Source organism: Crocodylus porosus, unplaced genomic scaffold, assembly GCF_001723895.1.
Source record: "Crocodylus porosus isolate Cpor-Errol unplaced genomic scaffold, CroPor_comp1, whole genome shotgun sequence".
Taxonomy (NCBI): Eukaryota; Metazoa; Chordata; order Crocodylia; family Crocodylidae; genus Crocodylus; species Crocodylus porosus.
The window spans coordinates 75193274-75220517 of NW_017728947.1; the positions used below are offsets into that span (position 1 = coordinate 75193274).

General features: G+C 47.1%; 1 protein-coding gene across 3 annotated transcripts in view; it reads right to left on the reverse strand.

The window, feature by feature from the left end:
- Positions 1-27244, reverse strand: part of SYNDIG1L (synapse differentiation inducing 1 like) — an 83477-nt gene that overhangs the window by 17713 nt on the left and 38520 nt on the right. Inside the window, exons 1-2 of one of the 3 annotated variants that reach the window (XM_019551795.1) lie at positions 10724-12549; positions 9933-10108 (exon numbers count right to left, since the gene is read on the reverse strand). The exons of 1 other annotated variant lie outside the window; for it this stretch is intronic. The gene's annotated coding sequence lies outside the window, so the exon portion shown is untranslated. Of the gene's footprint in view, positions 1-9932; positions 10109-10723; positions 12550-27244 lie in introns of those variants that run through there. One more of the 3 variants, XM_019551796.1, reaches the window with a different exon arrangement.

The following is a 27244-nucleotide window of genomic DNA, read 5'->3' on the forward strand; positions in this document are numbered from 1 at the left end:
GGAGGTCTGAGGGAGGTGGAGAGGCTTATTGACACTACTTGTGTGCTTCACTTGGGAATGCAGCCATGAAGCACCCCCCAAACATTTGTTCTCCTTTCATGTTCACTAGCTACTGAAAATGAGGCAATATACCCGCTTTAGATTGACTGTGAGTGCACGTCAATGAGCATGCTTGTGACTGAGAGCCTGAGACTGGGCCTAGGTGTACAGTCAGGGCCTCTCCAAGGCAGCTACTGTGCTTCAGTTTCCGTATACAGCACCCACAGTGGAAGAAAGTTTTCAGCAACCACAGAGTAGGAGAAAGTGGCCAGGGGTTGCTTCACCAGGGCAATATTGGGCTGGGAGTCATAGAGAAGTAGGGCAGGAAGGGACCTGTAGAGGTCATCTACTCCAACAACTGCCTGAGGCAGGATCATTCTTATTCATATTCAAACCATCACATATAAACTATCATCTAAACTCTATATAAGACTACTGTCAAACCTGACATAATGTAGACCTTAACATCCTAACCTAGCAGAGGTAAAGCAAGGGAACTATGGTAGCCAGTGTCGTGCTTTTATAAAATATTGTCAATATATATTCAAGAGGTCCCAGGTAGAGAGGAAGGCAAAACTCCCATAGTTCATACCAGTCTGATCATGGGGTAAAATTCCTTCCTGACCCCAAATATGGTGATTGGTCTGACCCTGAGCAGAGAATCAAGACCCTCTAGCCAGGAACCTTCAGCTTTGGTCCCAGGAATAGGTAGAGTAGACAGTTCAGGACAGGCAGTGTATCAGGTGCTCATGAGGGTTTGAGCAGCTAGGATGAGGAGTGAGGGGATTTTAAAGCTGTTGTAGGGAAATATGTAATGATACTTGGGGTGGGAGTGGGTAAGGAGGAGTAAGCAGCACTAATACTGTGCATCAGCATTATGGAGATGTCAGGGTGCCTGAGAGAAACAGAAGCTAATTTACAGCTCCAATGTGACTGGTTGATAGAGCCAGAAAGTAACGAATACAGCATTTGTTCTGCTAACTTAATAGGTGTAGAGTCAACTGCCTCAGTGATGGGCTCCTGTATCTGTCAGAGGGTAAATTGCTTTGAGAATTGGGAAGCCATGTGCTGCTTTTTGAGGTTCACAAGTCAAGCTGGTCAATTTCCAGGTGGAAATCAAATCTTTGTTCTTGCGGATAAAAATGTTTCTCTGCAGCACTGTTTCCTCCTAACTACTTAGAGACAAACACTGCTCCTAATGGTGTGAAACAGAAAATCAAACTCCAGACCCTGGAGCAGGTCTAGTCTAATGGCAGTAGGTGAAGCAGCAGTAAGCGAAGCAGCATCCCTTACATTTCCATTGTCCTTCCTTCCAAATCCAGTGAAAAGTATCCAATGCAGTCAGGGGGATGAGGGGCTCACCTCCCACCTCAATCAGGTTAGAGAAGACTTAGACAAAAGGTGTGTGGAAGAGCTCAAAGTAAGAGCTGTAAACAGTAGGATACGTGATGGGCCAGCAATCTCCCACTGCCTTGTCCTTTCCAGGCTGCTTATTTCCTCAGATGTGAGCTTCCAGAGACAGGGACTGTATCTTTTTTGTATATGTAGAATACCCCCAACGTATTATAGAAAAGAATCCCCCCCAAATAATAATAGAGTTTCTCATTAAATCCAAAAGGGAGATACAGTATATATATTTCCACTCAGCCACTAGATGTCTCAGTTACTCTACAAAGGATAGTGAATTTTTCCTTTTGCGAAGAGTTGGTTCCAAAGTAGGTTGATACAGGGAGCCTGAGCTGTTTGGCAACCCAGCTACCCTGAGCCAGCCCTGTCCTGTTGCACATCCTACCTTACACAAGTGCTGATGGTCCCCCTTGTTAAAAAGAAAAGGTGTGGAGCCAGTGTTGGACCTTGTGCGACATCATAATGCTCATGCATTTCTCAAGGACTTTTCATCCTGGAGGACCTCAGACCACTTTACAGATGTAACAAACTAGAATCCAGAGCACACTCTGGGATCCTTATCCTGCAATTGCAGTGCAGCCACCTGAAGTTATCTTTGTTTATGCAAGGTTTGTCATTTACATTTACAAATTAACAAGCCAGAGTGACACACATTGTAGGGCTTTATAGGAATTAGCTAATTACCAGTAGTTAATTCTACCACTAACCACTGGGAAGTACAAAGTGGAGATGTGCCAGGAAGCTAGAGAAAGACAAATATTGTACTTTCCTCGAAAAAGAAAAACTGAGTTCCAGCAGTTACCTGGGTTCTGATCTCGCTCCCACTAGTGACTTCTTCTATTACTCTAGTACCTTGCATTGGGCTGGGGACTGCGCAGACACACAGCAAGACAAGGCAGATAGGATCATAGAAAGTTAGGGTTGGAAGGGACCTCAGGAGATCATACTCAAAGACCTGTCAATGCAAGATGGAACAAAGGCAACACAACAATCTATCAAACAGAGGGTGGGTACAGGAGCAAGAAGGTAGTGGTGCTAAGAATACATGATTGTGTAATCTGCTTCATGCAAACTTAACAGGCTTACAGTGACTCACTGCAGTCTTTTCATGCCACAAAATTCCTAAAACCATTATCAGCTGGAGAAGTCCAGTGGGCACCATGGTAGGCGTAGGTTTTGAAGGGTGATTTGGAGAAAGAGAGGAGAGAAACCTCCTTGAGAGCATCCAACTCTAGCAGGGAGGCATGGGAGAAGTCATGGAGGTGCTTATCAGAGAGGTGGCCAAATAGAGAGTGGAAGAAGGTGAGCAGAGTGGACAGTGGGGGCAACATATAAGAATAGTAGTATAACTGGATGGGGGACAACCAGAACAGCAGCCTTTGGACCTGCTTTTGTGGCAGGAGTATAAATATAGCCACTGCTACAGTGGCAGCTGGTCACAGTGCTTTCTTTGGCACCACAACAGCTGCTACTACCCTGTGCACCACAGGTACCCAAGGCATGGAGCTGCCCTGCTACACCTCTGTGTGAAGATAAAAGAATACATACACAGGGGTGTGCAGAGCTGTGTAGGGTTTTCTGGGTGAGGACAAATAGCTTAAATGTAGAGAAAGTGGAACCAGTGAGTTTCTAGGGCCAAGAAGACAATCTTAGCAGCAGTGTTTCAAATGGACTGAGGCTGGTACAGTGGATGCCAGGCAGGTCTGAGAGGATGAGATTACAGTAATGAAGGTAGGAAGCTCTGAGAACCTACAGTAGAGTGACAGTGGTGCCAATAGTTACACTAATGTCATTCCACTGACTTCTGTGCAGTTACTATGGATTTGCACCAGAGCCACCTCAGTCCATGTTCGTCTACTTTCAATATCTGGTAACAGAATGGAATAAATAGGCACTTCTCCATAACTAGTGGGCAATGGAGCCAGGAGCAATAAGCAATACCGTGGGGTTTTGAAGATCAAATCATGTCAGACAAAAGTGATTAATTGGGTGTTTTAAATTTGGAGAATGAACAGGATCTGATCATTTTCTGCTCAGAGGAAGTAAAGGTCATAGCATTGCCCTTAGCACAGTGGAGTCTGGCAGAGGCTGTCATTCAAATTCTCAAGCCCTTTGAGGAATTAACCCATGAGATAAGTTTGGGAGACGTGTGTATCTTACATGGTGCCAGCTGTCAGGGTTCTGATGGGCCATCTTAACAACAAGGCGCCAGCCCAGGGCATCGGGGACACTCAAATGGGAATTTAAAATTCTGCAGCTGACTCCACAACACAGCAACAAGGTAAGCTGAGGGCAGGGTCTATACTTTAAGCTCTTTATGCTCAGCTCTGAATCTCACCACACCCAGCAAACACAGGATGCCTGGAGAACACCAGGAAAGAAATATCAAAGGAGGACAGAGTGAGAGCGAGTTTGTCATCCAGTCCCCTAGGAGAGAAGCCCAGGTGGAACATTCAAGCATGGCGAACAGACTCATGGCCTCTGTCAAAGTACAAATACTAGTAACACAGAGAAAGCACTGTCTTTCATTAATCATAGAGAAGTAGGGCTGGAAGGGACCTCAAGAGATCATCCAGCCCAACCTTAAGACCACTATTCCCTGCAGGGGAGACCTCTTCTGGAGGCAGAAGTACAATTCTACCAGGCTTGGAAGTTTCCTAAAACTAGCTTTGCCTTTCCCTGGAGCTCTGGCCAGCACAGCTCCCTCTAAGAAGCGTTTGTTGTTAAGGATGAAACAAAAGTACCAGCTGCTACTGAAACATGTGAAACCTTGTGCTAATGAAAGGCAATTTGCTTATGGCTGATTTTATGTGCTAGTGGTTATGATTTTTAATTCTCCAACTGTTTTTTCCTGTGGTTGCTTATATCTGTTGTACCAGAACATGTCTGCAGTACCCTTACAGCACATCTTCTGCCAAAAACATTTTTCTGGCCTGTATCACCCCCACTTTGGATTCATCCACCAGGTCTCAGTTTCTATAACATCTAAGTCAAGACCTCAGCATCAAGATCCTTTGTGACTCTGACCTCCCTACTGATCCAGCCTTTCTTCTTACCATACCACCTCTTTAGCTACACACCAGCCTCAATGAGCCATCTGTATGTTTATAGTCAATTCTCTTATTGCCTTCTCCCATGCTGCCCTTGGCACATAGAATACTCAACCCTGAGGGGATGGGCAAGGTGATCCCCACCCTTCAGTTTTCTGGTTCAAGACCCTTTCTACTAACCAAAGATGGTTAGAGAAAGAGATCTGTTGTATTTCTTTGTTCAAAATACACACACTTAAACATTCAGAACCATCATGTTGAACCAGTCGAACCAACTGATCTTGCTACTATTACTCTTTGTTTCTCTCCCCTGCCATCCTTTGTTTGTTATATTTATTATCCTTCTTGTTTCAATTGTGGTTGTAAGCTCTTTGGGGACAAAGGCCTTTTGTCTATCATGCAAAACACAATGAGGCCTGACCCTAATAATGACCCCTGGGTGCACTATTGTACTGCTGCTGCTACTATATTTAAAGGGCTTATCAACAATATTTTACTTCCAGCATTTATTATCTACTACCACTTTAAAAACTAACTTGTATTTTGTCACTGCCCATTTCTATTTTAGCTTTTCAGACTCTGAAGTATTCCTCACAGATGCACTCAGCTGGTGCATGGATCTAGTGAATAAGCAAGTCTTTCCATTCAAATTCAGGCTAAGAGTTTCCTGTTTGATACAAATTGTATAGCGTGCTTTATTACCCAGATTAATAGCTGCAGTCTGACAAAGTGCTTTGGCTTTTTGTTTTTGCGGCTGATGTTCTTGAAAACAAAATGGTCTGATGGAAATTTTCCCTGTGCCTTTAAGAAAGTGCACCTTGAAGCTGGTGGGAGCTACTGGAAATAGGAAGGGTATCTTGTTTTCAGGATAAACATGGGAGAAATAACGTCACCTGCCTCTGGCCTTTTAACTACTTATATTCAACTCTGTCCTTGCAAACAGGGCTATATGAGAACTTTGGGAACATACAATTCCCAGATAATCCTAAAATTATTTTCCATATGGTTGGGAGGGAGTAAAACCCTGTCCAGAGATTGGTTAACCCAAGTTATAAAGATTACATCCTATAGCCAACAGAAATCTAATGTGTTGCAAGTGTTATGTTTAAAGATGAAGATAATGGGGGAGATTTTCAAAGGTATGAAGGGTATGTTTACATGGCAAAGTACAGCACAGAGACCTGAGCTAGTTCTGAATGAGCTAACGTCATCTGCTTCCCAGCAAGGCTAATTAGCCTGCATGAAGCTCCACGCAAACACAGAATAGTGCAGAAGTAGGGCTGGAGGGCACCTCAGGAGGACTTCTGGTTCAGACCCCTACTCAAAGAAGGATCATTTCTTCTAAACCATCCTCAAAAAGTATCTGTCCAACCTGGTTTTAAAAGTTTTGGGAACAACCCTCACACATGGTTATGCTGCTTCTGGGACATGGGCTAGCCTATTCAAAGCTGCCAGGCACTGTATTCTGCTCTGTAGTTGTGCTCAAGGGGCCTAACAGGTACCCTGATCCCTTTCAAAAATGTCAACAGAAGCTGCCCACCAAACTTCCACTTGTGCTTTAGAAATTCTCAACCAATATGCCTGGACTAGGGCTATGTTCAAACAACCCAGAGTGCAGCAGAGCACAGCATCCTCCAAGCACAGTCTGAGCAGTGGCAGCCCGAGAGTGGAAAAAGCAGCTCCCTTGAACCCTAGCTCTCTCTGCCCTGTTCATTTCTAGCACCATTCAAAAGGGCTCGTTCTTTTTCTTCCTATCTTCCTCTGCTCATTGGCAGCTACAAACAGCTTTCAGGCTGCACCTGCAGCTAAGTACAGTGCATGCTAGAGAGAAGCAGGCATGATGGAAGAATGAAGAGGGTGGGTATCATGTCTGGATTTCCTAACAGAATCATCATGCTGTGCCTGGTCTCACTGAGCCACCCTCTGATCTCAGTGTCTTATTACCTTTATCCTTCCCTTCTTGCCCTTTTCAGCCATTTCTCTTTCCTTCTTGTTGTGTTACATCTGGAGTTAGATTGGGAGCTCCTGGGGTTGGGTGCTTGACCTTTGCTTTATCCAACTAAGTGTCCAGCACACTCCCAGGTGCTTGAAAATAACATGGAATCACAATCATGTGGGTTTTATACTGTGGATTTTACAGACTGACTTGGAAACCGGCCTGCTTGGCTTGGGTTTAACACAGTCAGATGTCAGAGAACCTGCCAAAGGACTATCAACAAAGAGGAAAAACAAAGGGCAACAAATGAGGTGGGGGCAGTGTCTAGTGCTGGTGAGTAACTGTGGTATTAGGTTTGGTCTGACTGAACATCTTCAGTAAAGATCTGGAATGGAGGTTAAAGACATTTGCAGGTGATATTGAAGGGGAAGCAAACCATAGTGAGGATGGGTTTATACATTCCCCCTCTCAGGAATGCTCTACATTTCTATGGTGCTCCTAAAGAATAGCCAATAGAGGGGCTGACTGCTCTTGTGAGCCTTGTCCAGGGGGACAGAATGCTCCACATTTGACCCCTGCCCTCCTAAATACATACACCTTTAGTTCCTACAGTGGCAGCACCCCCCATTTGCCCAGTCTCTAGGGAGGACACTCTGCAGTTGCGGTACAGCAGGGAGAGAGAAGGGAAAATATCTCTTCCCAAGGACTGAAGAGCTCAGGGCATGAACATAACAGCATAAGCCTGTGGCTTCCCATCCTCTCTGGTAGGGAACTCTGTTGAAGGAGTCAAGAGTATCTCTAGTAGTGAGGCTCCACATTTCCTATAGAGCAAGGCTGCAAACTATGAGCCTCCCTGCAGAAATCTCCAGCCTCCCATGTATCAAAATTCCCAGAGACCCATGCAGCTCCTGGACAGCTGGCAGGGTCTAGGATACAGCCCCATAGACTCTTCATTGAGGAAGAAGTACAGACTCCCCAAAGGAAAAGCTGGGAAGAAATTTCAGCAAGAGAGCCACATCTTTGCTCTAAGCCCTGTGGTAAAGGACAAGTGTGCCTTGAGACATCTGTAAAGATTCCAACATCCTTTGGACACTAGGACCCAATCCCACAAACCACCAAAGCAAGCAGAGCCATAACAATACAGCCAGGCACCCAGGGCAGCTGTGGCACAGGGGCAGCTGCAACTTTCAGCTGCTACCAGGTTGCTCACATGATCATGAAACTGCAGTGGCCATGGATTTTTTTTGCTCCCACTTGTCCCCCCAAAATGGTGCCCAGTTTGGCTGTCCCAAACACCCTGCCCTAATTACATTACTGTAAGCAGGTGTCACATCATAAACACACAAGCAGCCCCTTGGAAATCTTTCTAAACTGCTTCTGTACTTCAAACTATGCCTGTGCTTCTCTTGGGACTTGATTAGGTAGATCAGTGGTTTTCAACCTGTGGTCTGCGGACCCCTGGGTGTTCACAGACTACGTCTAAGTGGTCCACGAAAGGTAACTATGATCAATCAAAAGTATGTAAGTACCCACACCTACAATTCAAAGGGGTCTGCATCTCCATTCAAAAATTTTGAGGGGTCCACAAATGAAAAAAGGTTGAAAACCACTGAGGTAGATAAGAATCCCCAAACACACACTATTTCATTTGCTCCCTCTTGTGAGGTGAGTCCAGTAAGCTTTAGTACTAGAACTGGGTAACATTTTTGCAGGTAAATGGTGTATTTACAGGAAAATGCAGCCTCGGGGCAAATGGAGAGAATACTGCCAGCCAAACAAAGCCCAAAAGAAAAATGAATCATGAAAAAATCCAAATATTTCATTAAGAAAACAAGCTTCGCTTTTAAACTATGGAATAAAAGACATGCAAAAGCTAAATATGATGCTGTCTTTCAGGTTGGATGGAACATTTTGTCCAGCCCCAAATTATTATTTTTATTTTATTTTAGTGACTGTTCCATTTTAGCAAGAAATAACAGAAAAAAATCACTTTGGATTGACTTAAATGAGTATTTTTTTCAGGGGTTCTGCCACTGACCTAAAAAAATCAGCTGTTTATACAGTCCTGCTGATCATCTCGACTTTGCCACTGGGGAAACCAAAGCACAGAGAGGTTAAGGGACTTGCCCAAAGCACACTGCAAGTAAGTCACAGCGAGAAGGTATGAATCTGTGTCTCCTGCTTCCTAATCCCATTCTAAAGCCACTAAAGCCTCTGGTCCTTGCATCTATGAGGTCTGAATATATGCAGAAAAAGAGCAAAATACAGTTCAGTTTGGGATGTTTAATGAAAACATTCCCCCCAAATAGGCTCAGTGTTCGAGCTGAAGCTAAAGCATGAATGGCTAAGAGAGACACAATGGGGGAGCAGACAGCAAACAACACAGAAGTCAGCAGGTGGTATAAGCACAGAAAGACCAATGCAGCTTGTGGATGCTCACCTCAAGGTCTAACGTGCTGGAGGAAGGAAAGCATGTATCCCTGGGATAAACCTATCTGGGACTCCATTACCCATCTCTAGGGAGAGGTTGACAACTGGAAAGAGAAATGACAAGGTAGGAAAGCCCTGGGAAGGAAAGACTGAAGGAGCAAACAATAACATGTTTGCAGCTTTTGGAAGGGTGTAAACTCTAGGGAAGGAAAAGGGTAATTTAGGGCAGTGCAGAAGAGGGTGCAACATGGAGGGATGAGAGTATTGAGGTAGAATATTGTCTCTTGTGAAATGACCATGAACATTTCCCATAGGATGTGCACTCATCTCCAAGGGACCAAAGGGCAGTTATGTTCCTTGGACGTTCACCACTAGCCTAGAGAAAACGGTAGGGAACACCCCATGAGAAATGTCCCAGCCCCAGGTCCCAGGAGAGTGGCAGGATGAGCTAACAGGTTGCTTCAGCTTCTGAGATTCCATCCCAGAGATTCAGGCAGACATCCCCTTCCTTACACAGGTTTCTGACAGCCTTTCAGTTTAAGCCTTCCTGGACAGAGTCTGGTTTTCTCACAAGAGACCAAGCCCTGCTAAAATGCTGAACTATTCCACTACAGGGCACCCAGACTGGACAGGGCTGAGTCTTTATAGAAATGGTCTCAAGGGGACCTGGAGAGAATATAAAAGGGATACCAATCGTAGAGTTTCCAGAATGTGCCTGGCTCCTCTGCCCAGATGTCAAAGTCTGAAGACTGGGATGCAGACAGAGAGGGACAGTGGTACCCAAGCATGGCACCGTGCTGTAGCTGCAGTGAAGTACTCAGTCTTTAATAACCATGTTTACTCCCTGCAGAAGCAGGAAGTTAAAGTGAAAGAGATTTAGCTCCCAAAGGCAGTAAATCTGCCAGTTATCTTCATTGCACAAGAACTTTTGCTAGATAAATGCAGCAACAACATATTTGATTGGCCAATTCCTCCTCCTGCCAAGAAATAAAGTAGCCATCTATTACCCTCTAGAGACAAAGTGTCTTTTCCTGTGCAAGTCAGCTAGTCTCAGATCCAGTTCCACTTACCCCTATCATTTACCTCACACCATCGATCTCCGCTCAGCGTTCTTTCGGAGATGAGATGTTTGTTGGTGACAGATTCTGCACTCAGTAGACGGAAATTTAGTTTTTAGAAGCTAAGCAAGCAGCTTAGTAAAGTGGATGTGGAGAACAGCAGGTGCTTGTATGAAACCTGCAGTGGCCTACGAAAATGAATTATAAACCAGAAGCTGCTCAGACACAAAAGGCACTTTCATTCCCCTTAAACCATCTGAAACTCTGAACACTTCTCTCTTCTCCCACAGCCCCTGCCCAAGAGCTGATTGGACTCTGCAAGCCTAGATTCAAAGGGGATTGATATGCATATACATAGAAGGGACCTGCCTCCTGGCAGTCATTCTGTTGCTACAATTAACCAACAAAAGTAATGGCTTTTTCTGACCTATTCAAGTTCTTAAACCATGTCATTCAAGGTGGTGGCTGAGTGCCTTCCACAGACACACAGACCGATGTGACTAGCATCTCTCTCATACATGGATTAACTCTCAGGTTTTAGCCATGAAAAAAAATTCCAAACTTTAGCACGTCACCATACAAAGGGAAGCCTACGTAGCCATTCTCATTTCAGCTGCCTCAGATTCACTGGGCAAGCTGAGAGGTGCCATGGTGATTTCTCTGAAATGCTGGGGTCAAAACTTTTACTAAATCCTAACACTCCCTCTACCCCAGAAATTATCATCTGCCAGTTCTGTCCCTGCTATTGTTTAATCACAGCTGGGGATTGCCCTGGATAAGAGAAGTCCAGCGATGGTCCTTACCTGAGTGATGAAGAATTCCTCACCCGCTAAGTTGGAGAGAAGGTAACAGGAGTAAACATGGGCCAGGCATGATTCTGGCTAGGAACAGTCCTTCCCTGGGAAGGGTTCAGGCTCTTCCCCTCCGAAGGACTCTGCAGCTGCTTTGCTCAGAAGCCTCAGGTAGTCGGTGACAGCACCAGGTATGGTAGCAGGGAATAGTGCCTCCACATAGCCAGAGACGGCACTGGGGATGTGCAGCAGCACAGCCAGAGACAGGACTGGAGATGTGCAGCACAGCCCTCTAGCTGCAGCAAAACCTTACTTCACTTTTGTGTCAGGAGACCCTGGCATTCTCTCTCTCATGCTCTTGCTACGGTCTGATCAGCTGCAAACATTCCCTAATGAGAGCTGCACATTGAAATCGTCCCCGTATTATGGCTGCTTCCCAGGAAGGTTTTCCTGCTAATTCGGATAATGAGTCAGAAACTCTGCCTTTTTCATCCTTTCTGTTCTCAGAACGTCCCTGTGCCCTGCTCTTCCTTCTCCCACTCCCACAGCGCCCTGGGGATGGAGCCAGCGGGAAGAAAACAAAAAAGAGACATTCTAGGCAGCAAGATTTTTACAGAAAGACAAGCTGGGTTTTGCTGTGCTTGTGCTATAAGACAAGCGGGCCCAGCGCTGGCTCCCAGCATGTTTCCCATTCCAGGGAGCAGGGGCTGGCTCAAGCCACCCAAGAGCCCCAGAGCTTGCATTTGGCTACTTTTGTGGGGTGGAAAAACTGAAATCCTGCTTTGTGTCTGATTTATCTGTTAAGCAGCAGATTTTCAACAGCATCAACCTCTGATTTGGCTCTCATGTGCACAGGTGTGCACTGGTGCAATTCCAGCTTGCTCAGTGGTGTCCATCCTGATTTACATCAGTGTAAGGTGAGATGAGATGAAAGTCCCTACAGCCCAGCTTTTTCTATGACACCACCCTCTCTCCTGGTACAGCCTGCAGCTTGTGCTGCTTCCCAAAACCCCAGCAGCTCTTCCCCAATGCTTCAGACTGGCTCTTTAGCCTCCCACAACCCACTCCCTCACCCCCTCAAACCCTGCCCATGCCATGACCCCAGCTGCTCAAGCTTCTGTCATGCTGTGCTACATCATTCCTGCAGTGCTTCAATTCCCCAGATCAGGAGCATAACTGAGTGGGGAGGGAGACTAGGGCAGCAGCCCTAGTTGTCACTTTTGGGGTGGGAGGGAAGGTTGGGGACACAAAAGTAGTCGCTGCTGCAGAGGTGGCTGACCAAACTGCCACCATCAGCTGGTGGCAGCTGGCACTGCCCTGCTATGCCTGTGCTCCAAATCACACTGTTTCCACATCACCTCCAGTCTGCCAGGGTCTCCAGGACCCCCAGGGGTTCAAGTCTTCCCTTCTTCCCCTCACAATGCTCCCACACCACATCCTTGGCCTACTACTGCCATACCCCTACATTTTTTCCATAGCTTATGGAACCAGTACAGCCAGCCCCAACAGTTGGATCCTGACTAGCTCCAGCTTACCCAGTAACACTCACACACAGCTAATAAAGGGGCATTAACATGTGATACAGAGCACCAGCCAACATCAGAAATCAGGTGGGACCAGATGTGTGAGCAGATTATTCCTCATCTACCTGCAGCAGGAGTCTTACAGCTTCCTCACAAAAACTGCTGCTGGCCACCATTGGGGGCAAGGTCCTGAACTAGATGGTCCTCAAATGATCCCATGTGGCATCTCCTTTGTTCAAAGGGGCTCCATCCACACTGCATCCCTGGAGACTCACAGCAAACCTAGGCCACTGAAAAGCCAAAGAGCCCTGATCATTGCCCCCTTGGAGGCCCAGTGCCCTAACAAGGTAAGGGCTGTGCCTTCTGTGCAGAAGGTGTTTCCTGCGAGCGCAGGAGGAAGCCCCGTTCTGCTCTGATTCCACAGGACTTCGGCTTCACAGGTGCCTCACTGACAGGCAGCAGGTTATTTCGCCGGTACAGGCAGCTCCAGTGACCTGCTTCTCTGGTGCCACTGGAGTTTCAGCCCAGAAAAAGAGGCAAAGGGGCAGTGTCTTATCTACTTAGCCTCATGGAGACAAGACTTGTTTTTTCTGTGGCAGCAGTGTATATAATTTTGCAGGAGCAGAGGGAATGATTGGACTGTGCTGATGAATAAGATGGGAGCAGAGCTGCTTCATTTTCTGAGAGCTGGCATTCGTGTCCATAGCAGCATAAACTGACTGTTTCTGTCACAGGAAGCCACCTCTGACTGACTGTCAGCTCATTACAGGCTGCAACAAGTGCTTGACTGTACACATCCTGTCAGCGGCAGAAAGGGTGTATGTTGGGGTGGGCACAGTAATCCCACGGCACATCTTCAGACACAGGCCTGTACCCCCAGCAATGGGCTGCCTTCCAGAAAATCTCATATACAGAGCCCAGAATTGTCCCTAATAACAAAACAATCCCCCTGTGACCTCACACCACGCAGCCCCAGGCAGCATCAGCAGATGACTCTGCAAAACAGAAATCAAGATTGGCTTGAAGCAAAAGCCTTGTTACAAACTTCCTAGAATCTGTGGGAAGTTTGGAATCTACATTGAGATCTGGCCCCCAAACCGACGCTGGGCAGAACAAAATGCTGAGCAACAATGAACCGGGCAGGAGGCAGCAGGACTCTCCCTTTGCATAGCTAAGAGCACTGAGTTTTGATGGCAACTGCATTAGCAGGGTGGAAATCCTAGATAAAAATCCTCTGCACATCCACAGGAGCTGCTAGAATCTATGGGCACGGTGTCAGCTGGCGCATGGCAGGACAGAGTCCCCACTCTTGCTCCTGTTGTTTGCCTCAGTTATCAAAGCCCTCGCAGAACAGTTCAGACAGTGTGTGATAATTAAAGGTAAACAGAGAGGGCCAGAAATGAACAAAGCCTCCTTATATACAGCAACCCATTTGCTCATACCATGAGGCCTCTGGAACAGCTGTCACAGAGGTTTTATAATACTAGCAGAGTTTAAAGGGTTTGGGGGTTTGGAAGCGAATGACCACAAAGTTAGTTGTCACACTCTCCCTCAGCAAACCCCCTACCTCAAACTGCAGCAGAAGGGCAAAGAAAAGGTGGTGAGCCAGATGAACTACCCCGATATGCATCTTGCTAATTCCCTGAAAGCCATCTTGGCTTTGTGGTAGGATAAGCTGCTGAAATGCAAGCGCAACAGAACTAGAAGGATGGACGGAGGGATTGGAAATCAAACTGGTCACATTACCAAACTGTAATCGTCTGCCACAGTAGCCCCATCAAAATCCCTGCAAGCTGCTTCCGTCAGTTGAGGGCGGCTGCTGTGTCCTTCATACTGGCCACATACAATCGCTGGATTAAAATGCACACATTGTAATTACCCAGACAGGGTGGGGGATTAGCCCAAACTTCCTACAGATAGGACTTAACAGCAGAGCTGCAGCTCTGTGTCCCCTGGTTTAACAATGATAAGGCAACATTAACATCCCGAATCAAAGTTTCCCTGACCCAGGATGTTTCTTTGATAGAGTCACTGCAGATGTGTGTGTGTGTGTGTGGTAGGGGCAAAAATAGCTTAAGCAGTCTGGGTCTGGGATAACTTTTATGAATGCAATCCAGATGGATACTTTAAAAGAGAGGCAATGCACACAGGATGCACTGTGAGCTTTCCTCATGTGGCTCTGCGCAGAAGGACTGGATGACCTAGTAAAAGTTGGTCCAAAAGGTAGCACATCTGGTGCGCTGAGGAAAACCCCCCACATGTCAGAAACATTTTTAATGGAAGGAGAGAAGCAGACTGCAGGAAAAACTGATGCAATAATATATGTCTCCTGCCTTGCTGAACCTTATTGTGATATTTATGTACCCAATGGGATGAATAAAACTGACCCTTTACAGGGGCAGGCAATTATTTCAGGAGGAGGGCCGCTTACTGAGTTTTGACAAGTCATCCAGGGCTGCATGACAGGCAGCCAGGGGCAGATAAATATTAATTTTCTAATATTTTTAGGGTCCTCAAGAGCCAGATAGAACGGCTTGGTGGGCCACATCTGGCCTGCGGGTCGCATTTTGCCCACCCCTGCTTTAGAAAGATGCTGAAATAAATGGTCCTCTGTTCTCAGTACAAAGTAGCAAGGGAGACCTCTAGTTGAATGAATGTGGCCAAAGGAAATGAGTGCTTCTTGCATTAAATGCTAGCTAATGTATTATTGTATTGTATGTTATGCGACCTCATACTGCCTCTTGAAAAAAAAAAACAAAACAACTGCCCCAGACATAAAATAAATAAGTAAAAACTTAAGTTTATGTTCAGGAGCTTCCTTGCATTGGAGGAAGAAGTAAATATTATATCAAACATTTAAAGCATCATTGCCAATATGTCCTGGCTTTGTGTTCTTCCTTGAACAACAGACACTGCAACAGATAAATATGCCAGGACAAATTTGTTAACATTGCATTATTGACAGCCAAAAACAGATCATTTTTAAACAGGAAGTCTGAATCGCTGCCAGACGTTAACAAGTGGATAGCTCAGCTCAAGGATTTAGCAGCAGCGAGGAAAAAATACTAAAACACCTAAAATAATTGGAAGGACTTTACAAAGGTGAGGACTCAGCTGCCTGGTGTCCTCAAAAAGCCAGATAAAGGGAGGAAAGAAAAGATTAAAGGAAAAGGAATCATACTCCAGATGACTGTGCAAAAGAATTTCAAACAGCATTAAAAACTCCACTCAGCCAGCAGGATTAAACTGAACCCAGGACACATCAAATAGGGCCTGATTTTCAAAAGAGCTTAGCACCCACTGAGTGGTTCAAAATAAGTGGCCCTGGTTTAAAATATATATTTATTATGGTCTGGAGAGGTTCAGGGAATGCTGAACTGATAGGGCTGGTATTTGGAGTCGATAACAAATTATGAGGCGAGTCAAATCTAGAGAAGTCTGGAGAGGTTCAGAGAGATGAACCAAAGCTACTGTAATGAATTGGGCAGCATAATGGGAGATGAAATTCAGTGTGCACAAGTGAAAGGTAATGCACATGGAAGGAATATCTTGGATTCTGCATATACACCACTGAGTTTTAAATTCATTGTAATCATTTAGGAGGAAAGATGTGGGTGTCACTGTGGATGGCACAGGGAAAACCGTCTGTTTAATGCACAGTGGTGGCCAAAAAACGAATTTAGTTTTAAGTTGTTTTAAAAACAGAAAAGAAAATAGCAGCGCCATTGTTACAGAGACACCAATATTGACTCCACTATTTGGGTAAGTTGAGATTTGCATTTAGAAGTAGTCAATCTCTTTGCTGCTGTGAAAAATACAGCATAATATCTTTTGAGTGTAGAATGGCATTTCCATTAATTTATAAGAAACCACTAGTTTAGGAGTTAAACTGAGGTCCTTTAAAAATGTTTGGACTCAAAAATGTTTTTTACCAAACCTTATTATGCCTCCAATACCTCCAGTAACAAAATAAAATAAACTGATCAAACCTTCTGTATAGTTAAAGTTCATTAAATTTTCCACATACATCCAATATCTGAATATTTTTTCTTTTTAGATTAATATCATTTTCTCCATATTCTTCATGACTGAAAATGTCTCATTCTGCAGTGGCTGAAGGACACAGTGTTTTGCTACACAGAAATAACTACTTTCTTGCAAAATGCCCCCTGTTTCCTACTGCTTTCAGTGGAATGGAAATCACAGCAGCTGTCTACTTTTGGTCCTTTTGAAAAGTGTCTCTCTCCTGCTTTGTTGTCCAGGGATGGATGGTATTTTCAGAGGCAAAACAAGGCAGCCAGGCATCCAAGGTAGCTGTGACACATGGGGGCAGTGGTGACTTCTGGCTGCTGTCATGTGGCTCAATTGTGTGGCCATGGCAGCAGCTGGTTTTTTTCCATTTCTCCCAAGTCAGTACTTGTGGTCATGAATAATGTATGCCCCTGGAGGTTGGGGGGCGGAGGGAGGGAAGGGGGCACAGCGACTGCCCTCCAGTGGCAGCAGTGGTGTCAGCGGGGAGCGGGAAGCTCCCACAGGCAGCCATGGTGGTGTCAGTAGCAGGGCAGGCCAAGCAGGGAGCTCCTGCAGGCAGTTGCAGCGGTGTTGACAGTGGGCAGTGAGGTGGCAAGTGCTGACCGGTGGTCTGTAACCACACGCAGACATTGCCAGCAGCGGTGGCAGTGGCCAGTGGAGATCAGGAACCGCCCACAGATGCTGCTGGCAGTGTTGGTAGTGAAGCGTGGGGGGCAGTGAGCGGTAACTGCCCATAGGCACCACTGGCAGTATCAGTAGCACTTTTCACAGGGGGTGCACCGCCAATCTCAGGGGGTGCACATGCACCCCCGTTCACTCCCTACATGTTGCCAATGCCTGTGGTGGCTGCTCCAGTTGCTACATCCTAGTTACACTACTGAGCGCCTCTACCTTCCTGATATAGGGTACTAAATATCTTACTTGTGGGAAATTGTAGCATCAGTCCCACTGGGAATTAGGGGACTGAAAGGGGAAAGATGCAAACTTTCAGTTCCAATATCTTTTCAAGAGTCATCCACTGCATCAGATCTTGTTAACAGGCCTGGAGAGAGAGGGAAATTACTGTGTATGTGGGTGCACATGTAATCAGAAACTGGTTTAAACCTGTAACAGAACACAACTGGTTTCAATCTGTTCAGTGCACATAACCCAGTTTGAAAATGGCTGAAACTGACTTGAGATAAATCTGGTTGAATGTAGTATCAGACTTAATTGATTTGGCTTAAATCAGTTTATGCAATGTCTGCCCCAGACCCCATGCTGGTTTAAGATAAACCAGACTCCCCCAGCATCCCGGCATGCTGTCTGGGCTGGGTGGGGCTCTCTGCTCCACAACAGAGCTGGCCCCTTCCCTCTGCTCCCTGGCTGGAGCTCCAGCAGAGACAGCAGGTACAGCAGGGTCTGCCTGCCCCTGCCCTACCCCCACTTTGCTGCTTTCTGCTCAAGCAGGAATCCCCACCCTGCTCCCATAGCACAGACCCCAGCCCTATGGACCCTAGGCATGTGATATGCTAGCTAATGCTGAGAGGTGTCTGTGTGTGCACGTCTCCAGTTTCACTGGGTCAGGCAGACAGAACAGTGACTACTTAGGGCTTTTTGAAGCTAATCAACAGGTCAGCTAGTAAGCTGCTGGCCCCCCGGGGAGCCACATGACCGGAGACTTGTGAACAGGATGTGCAAACAAGAGTGCTTCTAGGCCTGGCACACAAGTTAGCATGGGAGTTTATGCAGGAGGGTGAGTGGAAGGGCTTGAGGCCCTGCCAGTGAGCACTGGGGAAGGCAGTCACAGCAGTAGCCAGATTACCAGTGGTACAATGTGGATGGCCACACGTGGCACCTTGAGGGTCCCCTTGGAGTCTGAGACCTCCCCGTCTGGCACTTTTGAGATCTCCACCCAGACAAAATACATGGTTCTAGGCTCCACGCAGACAGAGTCTCTGGCTCTCGGCTGCGGGGGCTGCCTGGCATGATTCCAGGCACATGGGACCAGGAGCATGTCCATCTCCCTTTGCAAAGTTTGCTCCACTTTGGAGTCTCTAGGGTGCCAGATAGAGGAACTCCAGACTCCAGTCCAGAAACTGTGCGCCATCAGGGATTGTGAGCAGGAGATAGACTCCTACCTCCAGGCCCCTGACCCCCTGGAGTTTGAGGGTACACCAAAGTCACCTTCCAGGACAAGGGAGGGCTTGAGGATCTCCCACACTGTCCAGCTAGGAGGTTGGACCAAGGTGGTTAACAGCCCCAAGGCCTTCTGCACCAGGGTCCCCTCACCTCCAGAGCTTTACAACAGGTATGAACCTCTTGCAGCCCCAGTAGAACCTGAAGAGCAGCCAGATCCTGCAGGCAAGGGAGGACCACTAACATCTACTGTCCCTGCTCTCCCTAAGGCCACAGATAGAGTGCTCGTTGTGGGAGACTCCCTCCTGAGGGGGACTGAGGGCGCAATCTGCTACCCTTACCCCTTAGCCTGGGAGGTCTGCTGCCTCCTGGGAGCCTGTATCCGGGATGTAGTGGAGAGGATCAGAAGCTCATCCAGCCCACCAACCACTACCCTATGCTTCTTATCCATGTGGGCACAAATGACACAGTTCGGAGCAATCCCAGCCGGGTCACGAGAGGCTACAGGGCTTTGGGGGTTGGGGGCACAGGTGGTGTTTTCCTTGATCCTTCCAGTTTCAGGCTATGGGCTGAGGAGGGAGAGGAGGATTGAGGTAGTCAACGAAAGACTGCAGCACTGGTGTCATCGTGAAAGCTTCAGCTTCCATGATCACAGTCCGCTCTTTGGTGAGAGAGGCAGTGGTCTGCTGGGAAGACACGGCCTACACCTCACTGCACTGGGGAGGAAGCTCTTCTCAACCAGAATGGCTGACCTGCTCGACCGGGCTTTGAACTAAGCCCACCGGGGGATGGGGGGAATACTGCTACAGCAAGCCCACTGGGCAACTTTTGCAAAGCCAGCGGGCTAAGGCACTCAAGAGAATCCACCCCTATCCCAGCCCTGGAATGATGTGTAGAGAAGACTAGGGCCTCCAATGGGATACTTACATGCCTGTACACCAATGCCAGGAGCTTGGGGAACAAACAAGAGGAACTGGTCTTCCTGCTAAACAAGAATGACTGATCTCATAAGGATAACAGAGACCTGGTGGGACTCCACCTATGACTGGGACACAGGTATACCCTGTACAGGAGAGATCATGCAGAGAAAAGGGGCAGAGGTGTAGCTTTCTATGTCAAGGAAAACTACACATCCCTGCAAGCTAATATTGGCACCCAGGGTGGATGACTGGAGACCCTCCGGGTTAAAATCCATGGTGAACATGGAACAGGGGACACAATGGTAGCAGTCTACTACAGACCTCCTAATCAGGATCAAGAGATCAACTAGAAATTCACCAAGGAACTGGCTGAGGCTGCACACTCCTGATGCAATGGTTGTCATGGGAGGCTTCAACTACCCAGACAACTAGTGGGAAGAGCGCTCATCCAAATCTGAATGGTTGCAAAGCTTTCTCATGTGCATGGACGAGCTCTATCTGACTGTAGAAGTCTATGGACCGACAACAAGCAAAGCACTGCTTGACCTGGTACTGGTGAAGGGGGATGATCTAGTCAGCGACCTACTGACCAAAGGGAAGCTGGGAGACAGTGACCATGAGTTGATCACTTTCACTATCCACCGTAAAGCTGGCAAGTTAATCAGCAATGCAGAAGTCCTCGACTTCAGGAAAGCTGATTTTGACAAGCTCAGGAAGCTTGTTGGCAAGACCCTAAGGGACCACAACTTGAAAGGGAGAGGAGTTCAGGGTGAGTGATTGCTTCTCAAGGCAGCAATCCTAAAAGCACAAGCAATGTCTATCCCATCTCAGAGGAAAGGTAGCAAAAGGGCACAGCAGGAAACTTGTTGACCTCCTGTGTCTAAAAAGAAAAACCTATAAAGGATGGAAGACTGGAATCACCTCAAAGAAGTATTCTGCACTGATCTGGACCTGTAGGGAGTGAACCAGGAAAACCAAGGCTGTGTCTGAACTCCAACTGGCTATATGTAACAAAGACAATAAAAAGTCATTTTTAGGTATGTGGGGAGCCGGAAGAAAAGTACCATTGGACCCCTGCTAAACCAAATGGGACAAATGACACCCAGGAAAAAGCCAACCTGCTTAATGGCTATTTTACATCAGTTTTTCACCAACCTGCTCAATATGGTACGGGACGGCCAGGATGAGAGAGAATTGTTACCCTACATCAATGTAGACCATGTAAAAGAAAACCTCGAGAGGCTGGACACCTTCAAGTCAGCTGGCCCAAACAGTTTACACCCCAGGGTACTTAAGGAGCTGACAGACATCATAGCTCAGCCACTGATCTTTGAGAACTTGTGGTGCTCAAGTAAAGTGCCCAAGATTGGGAGAAGGCCAATGTGGTGTCTATCTTCAATAAAGGGAGGAAAGTAGATCTGCAGTACTACAGACCTATCAGCCTGACCTCTATCCTGGGGAAGATCTTGGAAAAAATTATCAAAGAGGCCATTCTGGACAAACTGGCTGATGGCAACATCCTGAGGGATAGCCAACATGGGTTTGTTGCAGGTATGTCTTGCCTGACCAATCTCATCTCCTTCTATGACCGAGTGACATATCAACATTCTCCCTGGACAAGGTAGAAGAGATTAACATCATATATCTTCACTTTAAAAAAGCCTTTGATCTGATGTCCCATGATCTCCTCATGAAAAAATTGGCCAACTGTGGCCTTGGCTACATCACAGTCCAATGGCTGGGGAATTGGCTCTGAGGCTGGACCCAGAGAGTGGTAATAGATGGAAGGAAATCATGGTGGTACACCATGACCCGTCCTTGGGCCTATACTCTGTAACATCTTTATTAATGATGTAGACATTGGTATCAGAAGTGGACTGGCTAAGTTCGCCAATGACACCAAACTTTGGGGTAAAGTGTCCACACCTGAAGATAGGCTGGTGATCCAGGCCGACCTCTACAGGCTCAGAAAATGGGCGGATGAAAACCTGATGGCATTCAACACTAAAAAATGCATGGTACTCAACCTCGGATAAAAACCCCACAGCATGCTTATAGGCTCAGCAGTGCTAAGCTTGCCAGCAGCACCATAGCCAAAAAGGATTTGGGGGTCATGACTGACCACAAGATGAATATGAGCCACCATTGTGATGTTGCAGCTGGTAAAGTGAGCAAAACTCTGGTTTGCATCCATAGATGCTTCTCAAACAGATCCCAGGATGTCATTCTCCCACTGTACTTAGCCTTGGTGAGACTGCAGCTGCAGTACTGCATCCAATTCTGTGCTCCACAATTTAAAAAGGTGGTGGAGAAGCTTGAGAGAGTCCAGAGGAGAGCCACGCATTAGATCAGAGGATAGGAGAACAGGCCTTATGTTGAGAGGCTGAGAGCAATGGAACTCTTCAGCCTAGAAAAGCACAGTCTCAGGGGTGACCTAGTGGCTGCCTATAAGTAGATATGAGGTATATATCAGGATCTGGGGGAATGCCTGTTCATCGGAGCGCCCTAAGGGAGGACAAGATCAAAGGGTCACAAACTCCTCCAAGACTCTTTCAGGCTGGACATAAGGAAAAACTTCTTTACTATCTGAGCCCCCGAGGCCTGGAACAGACTGCCTCCAGAGGTCGTGCAAGCACTTACTCTAGATTCTTTTAAGAAACATTTGGATGTCTATCTTGCTGGGATCCTTTGACCCTAGCTGACTTCCTGCCCCTGGGGCAGGACTCAATGATCTTCTGAGGTCCCTTCCAGCCGTAATGTCTATGAAATCTATGTTTAAGAAGAGTTTGAACTAATGGAGAGAGGCTATTGTTTTGCTAATGGGGCAATAAACACTGTTATCAGCCTCCTGCTGGCTTGCTCATCTGTCAGTTTGCTGCAGAGAGTATAAAGAAGGGAGGGAGATGGAAAAGCTCCATAGCATCAATAGATGCATGCACTGCACACACCACCCCGCTTGCCTCAGAGTGCTAGCAGGGGGCAGGGTCTGGCAACACTCCTGCCCCTTGAGCAGCTAGCAGGGAAAAGCCTGGGAAGGTGCAGGCAGATCTCCCTAATCAGAGGCCCTGTAGGGGCCTGGCCACATCCCCCCAATTCAATACTGTGCAAGGGAAGGGAGGGCTGCTTTAGTACTCCCCAGTTTGAGCCACTGCAAGCACATGCCTGAATTTCCTCAGTGCAGAGAGAATGTCTGTTAGGTTACAGACCAGTTCAGCCTAGCCAGGTTAGACTAACCTGCAAAGATTGAATCAATTGAGGCTCAGGTTTTTTGAAAGTGTGTCCCTAGCCTGTGTGTGCATATATGCATGCATGTGTGCAGTGAAAGCATGATGGCCAGTACTGTGCATCTAGCTGCACTAGCCAGAAAGCCTCTGCTGCTGGGGGATTTTTTTTTGCTATTGGCATATGTTGGACAGGCAAAGGGACAGTGAAACCCTGGCCATGCACCAGCACCACTTCTCTGCCCTCCCTGCTGTCAGATTTGAGGCAGGGAGGGTACAGGTTGCAGGGAGAAGGGAGGATGGGGGTGGGAAGGAAAGGCAACCCCCAAGCTCCATTCTGGCACCCTCCCACAGGCTCCTGCCCCACTTGCCCACTCAGCATTACACTAATGGTATGCCATGAAAGGGGCAGTACAAGAAATGGGGAATTTGGAGGGCAGGAGGAATGTGGGGATTGGAGTATATATTCTGCCTGGTTTATGTTGCTCTGGCAGAGGAAAACAGCTCAAAAACTGGACTGTATGTCCTTACTGCTTTTTGTTACTGTAAAGTGGGAGAGAAAGCAGCCAGAATGTATTTGTGAATCTGACTATAAAAGTTAACATTTTTTAAGATGAAGCAAGATTGGTTCTTCATCTCTTCCAATTAGCATACATACCACAGGATGATATTGGTTTGGATTTCTACTTTAGTCTTCACGTATACATTTTTAATTAATGCCCCCCACCCCAACTGTTGTACTCCATGAGGGGGAAAAAATTGAATCTGATTTTGAAAATCAGTTATTCTCATCTGGCTCCACAAGCACTAACATGCCTTATTCATGATCAGATGGTGTTTGCATAGTGTCGCTACATGGCAGAGTTAAGGTTTCTGTTGAAGGAAAAACTTTCAGTTATGAAGAAAAACTGGGAAAAAAAAATTGTTGCTAAACCTAAAAATAATCCTTCCTCCTTATGTAGCCCAAGCACAGAATTTCAGTGAGCTCCAACTCTACAGGAAGCTGGAAGGCTCTGTGACAGGAGAAGAGTTAAGCTTGCCTGGATGCTCTTGCTGTGCGTTTCCACACCTGGATATATTGTGATGCCTTCTGGGTGCATCTCCAAGTGTATTAGATCCAGGAGCAGTTGACTCATGAGTAAACACTTCCAGGCAGGTGTTGAATGTGTAGGGAAGCTGGAACAGATTTGCTGCTAATTGCAGCAAACAGCTCTCACTTCCTAGGGCCCTGCAATTGGCTCCTGCTGCCACCAGGGGGAGCTCTAGGCTCCCCCTGGGTGCTAGCCCAGGGACTGGCAGAGAGCATCCCACCAGCAGACAGCCTGGGCTATGACATTGCTCCCTGATCCCAGGGGAACTGCTTCTGCCAGGGCAGGCCAATGTCCCCTTGACCTGGCAGGAGGGAGCTCTCAGCCCCACCCCTGTGGCTCTTTCCAAGCTCTGTCCCTCAATTGCACAATTGGGGCATGGGGCTGGAACCTGCCTCTGACTGGGACAATCCCCAGCCCTGGCTCCATGATTGTAGGGTAGGGGCTGGAGAGCCTGTTCCCTGCTGAACTTGTGATTGCAGAGCTGGGTGGGGAACAGGCTCCCCAGCCCCCACCAGCAGAGCTCCCAGCATCTGCTCTGTGGTTTCAAGGCCACTTCTGGGAGATGCTAATCTTGTTGCAGAGCTGGTGCTGGGAGATAAGGATCTCCCAGTCCCCCACTCCCCAATCATGATGGGGGAGCAGGGGCTAGGAGATAAAGATCTCCCAGACCCTGCTCCCCAACTGTGATCTTGGAGCAGGGAGGACTTGGAGCTTCCTGCTGCCAGGGCAGGGGGACATAATCCCTGCCTGGGCACTGGTGATGGAACCCACCCTGGCAGCAGGGAGCTCCTGGGGGTAGGGAGCAATCTCCCTACTGGCTGGCATTTGCTCCCAGTCAGGCTTCCATTTAAGGGCTACTGCACAGTTAGTAACTGCAAGTAAATTTGCTACTTACATTTACAGGTAGCAAATTTAGTCATGATCAGTGAGGTTTACTGTGGAGTAAGCATATGCATGTGTAAACACACATACACATGCTTACTGCGCAGTAAACTACGCTGCTTCACAATAAAGTATGTTGTGTAGACACGTCCTCTAAGTTGAATTTTAATGTGACTTCCCTGAGCATATAATGCTTGGTGCTGGGATGATTATACCATTCCTGTAATTTATTTTACCCTAAATTACTGACCATTACTTCACAATTTTATTTCTTTTCAATTTCATTTTTGGCTGGAAAATATAAGTCATTGATTCCCTCTTCAGCTTGAATATCTTGTTCAGTTCTGGTCATCTAGGGTGCGTCTACATGAGATATTTACTGCAGAGTAGACTAAACATTGCACATCTACATGTGCGCCCCTATCAGGGCGGAGCAAACTAATTACTTCTTCAGCAGGACAGTACTTGTAAATACAATTACTATTCTGCTGTGCAGTTTTTCACTCTGTAGCAGTGCACATATAGATGCTGATGAGGTTGGCTGGGGCACAAGGGTGCTTCAGTACAGGAGCTGCCTGCCAGCTAGCCCAACACTGGAACACCCTCAAGCCCCAGCCAGCCCCTCTACAGCAACTTGAGCTGGGGTTCCCTGCCAGCTGGGGTGCTCCAACCCTGCTCAACATGCTGCGGTTCTGGGTAAATGTTCAAACAGTGTGCCCAGGAGAAATAAACTCCAGAGCAATAAACTGGAGCGTTTATTACTTCACAGTCATTGCACATGTAGACGCACCCCCCAAAGACAGAGCCTATGGAAGGGAAAGTGAAATGTATAACAGGCCTTGATCCAAATCTTCTTCCAGTCAGTGGTACCAAACTGACCTGTCAAGGTCTGGAAAATCTGGAGAAAGTTACAAGACCTAGGCTATTTTGTCTCCAAAAGAAAGGATAAAGAAGACCTATTGACCTTTAATTTCTCTGTACTTTTTTTATACATCCTTCAAAAGTGTGGTGGGAGCAGAGCAGAGGTGAGGAGGCTTTAATGAGAGCAACTCAGTGTCCTTATGCATTAAAATGGCAGTGGAGGTGCTTTATCAAAGCTTGTTGAATGAATTTTAGTTAAAGTGCCTCTGCCACCATTTTTAGAAGCACAGGGCTGCTGATATACGAGACACACTGGCTGGCGGGAACATGGTAACTACCATGCTCCAGCAGACTCAATTAATTCGTTTCGATTAATCGAGTCTGCTCTGATCAGAGCAGCCTTCTGGCTCGTGTGCCGGCACCCTCTGTTCCCTGAGGAATCCATTCTTTATCATTTGTGCTGCTCTTTCCACCATGTCCTTCTGTTTTCAGGCACCATTTTGATAAAGAGGTGCCTAAAATGACACCATAGGTTATACACATGGCTCACCCAGTGCCATAAAGGCTGAATTCAACTTAGGGGTTTTACACAGGAATAACGGCCATAAATTGACTGAAAGTAGATTTGGGCTAGATATCAGGAGGCACTACTTCACAGTCAGGGCGGCTAGGATCTGGAATCAACTTCCAAGGGAACTGGTGCTCACTCCTACCCTGGGGGTCGACATTCACCTAGCCGGGGTCGTTTGACCCCAGTACTCTTTCCTGCTATGTCAGGGGGTTGGACTTGATGATCTGCTCAGGTCCCTTCTGACCCTACTAACTATGAAACTATGATCATCTTGGCTTGAATCTCCACCCAGAAACCTGGGGAAACAATTTCTATCCGAGTGTTACAAGGTGAGCAAACTTCCCCACCTGCAAGCAGTTTTAGACAGAAAGGGATGATTCCCAGGGTGCCTAGCTCCACATGTAGACCCTAGCAGAAACCGAGACAACCTGTAGCTATGCTTGAAAACATGTCCCCTTTGTCTATAACAGCTGAATAGATCATCATTAGTGAGAGACAGAACCATGGGGAGCTGCTAACTCAGCTATTGTCAGGAGGTGAGTCTCTGGAATGAAACTTTACAACACTGCAAAGCCTGAGATGAAAGAAAGGCAGCAGTATTAGGAATAAGATACCAAGTGGCAGCTGTGCAAGCTCCACAGGGATCTTAGCCACCGCAACTCTACCACTTCACAGCACAGCACTAGGGTAGCATGGGCAGTGTGTACCCTTGTGTGATCTCAGAATCTCAGTTGTGCCTCACAAAGTCCCCACAGCTGTCTTAGCTAGGGGCCAAGGGTTCAGGTTGTGGTCACCTGCACGGAGAGCAAAGCCCCATGATTGCCCGTAGAAAAGGCATATACCTCTTCTCTTCGCCTTGAAAGCATCATCCCCCTGGAGCAAATAAAGGCCCTAAGTATCTATACCTTCATACCAGGTGTCTGCTTATTTCTCAATTTCAGCTGGAGATCCATGTAGCAGAACACTAGGTTGCTCGCTACTGGTAATGGTAATGATAATAATGGCCCAGCTGCCAATCTTCAGGGCAGTGCAGGTGAGGGTTGCCGGGGCAACCAATTTGGTCAGATGACCAGAAGGGGGCAGGGTCTGGCTTTTATAAGCAGTCGGGCTGAGGCCAGAAGTCAGTTCCCCTTTGGCAGTCTGAGTAGTGGGAGCTCTATTGTAGAGTAGCCTGATTGCCTGCGTGATGGCATGAGAAGTGGGAGCTCTGCTGCAGAGCAGAGCAGAGCAGAGCAGAGCAGAGCAGCCTGACCACTGGCATCATGGTACAGGGTGGAGAGAACCCTGACAGGGAGGTTTTGGAGGAGAGCCAAG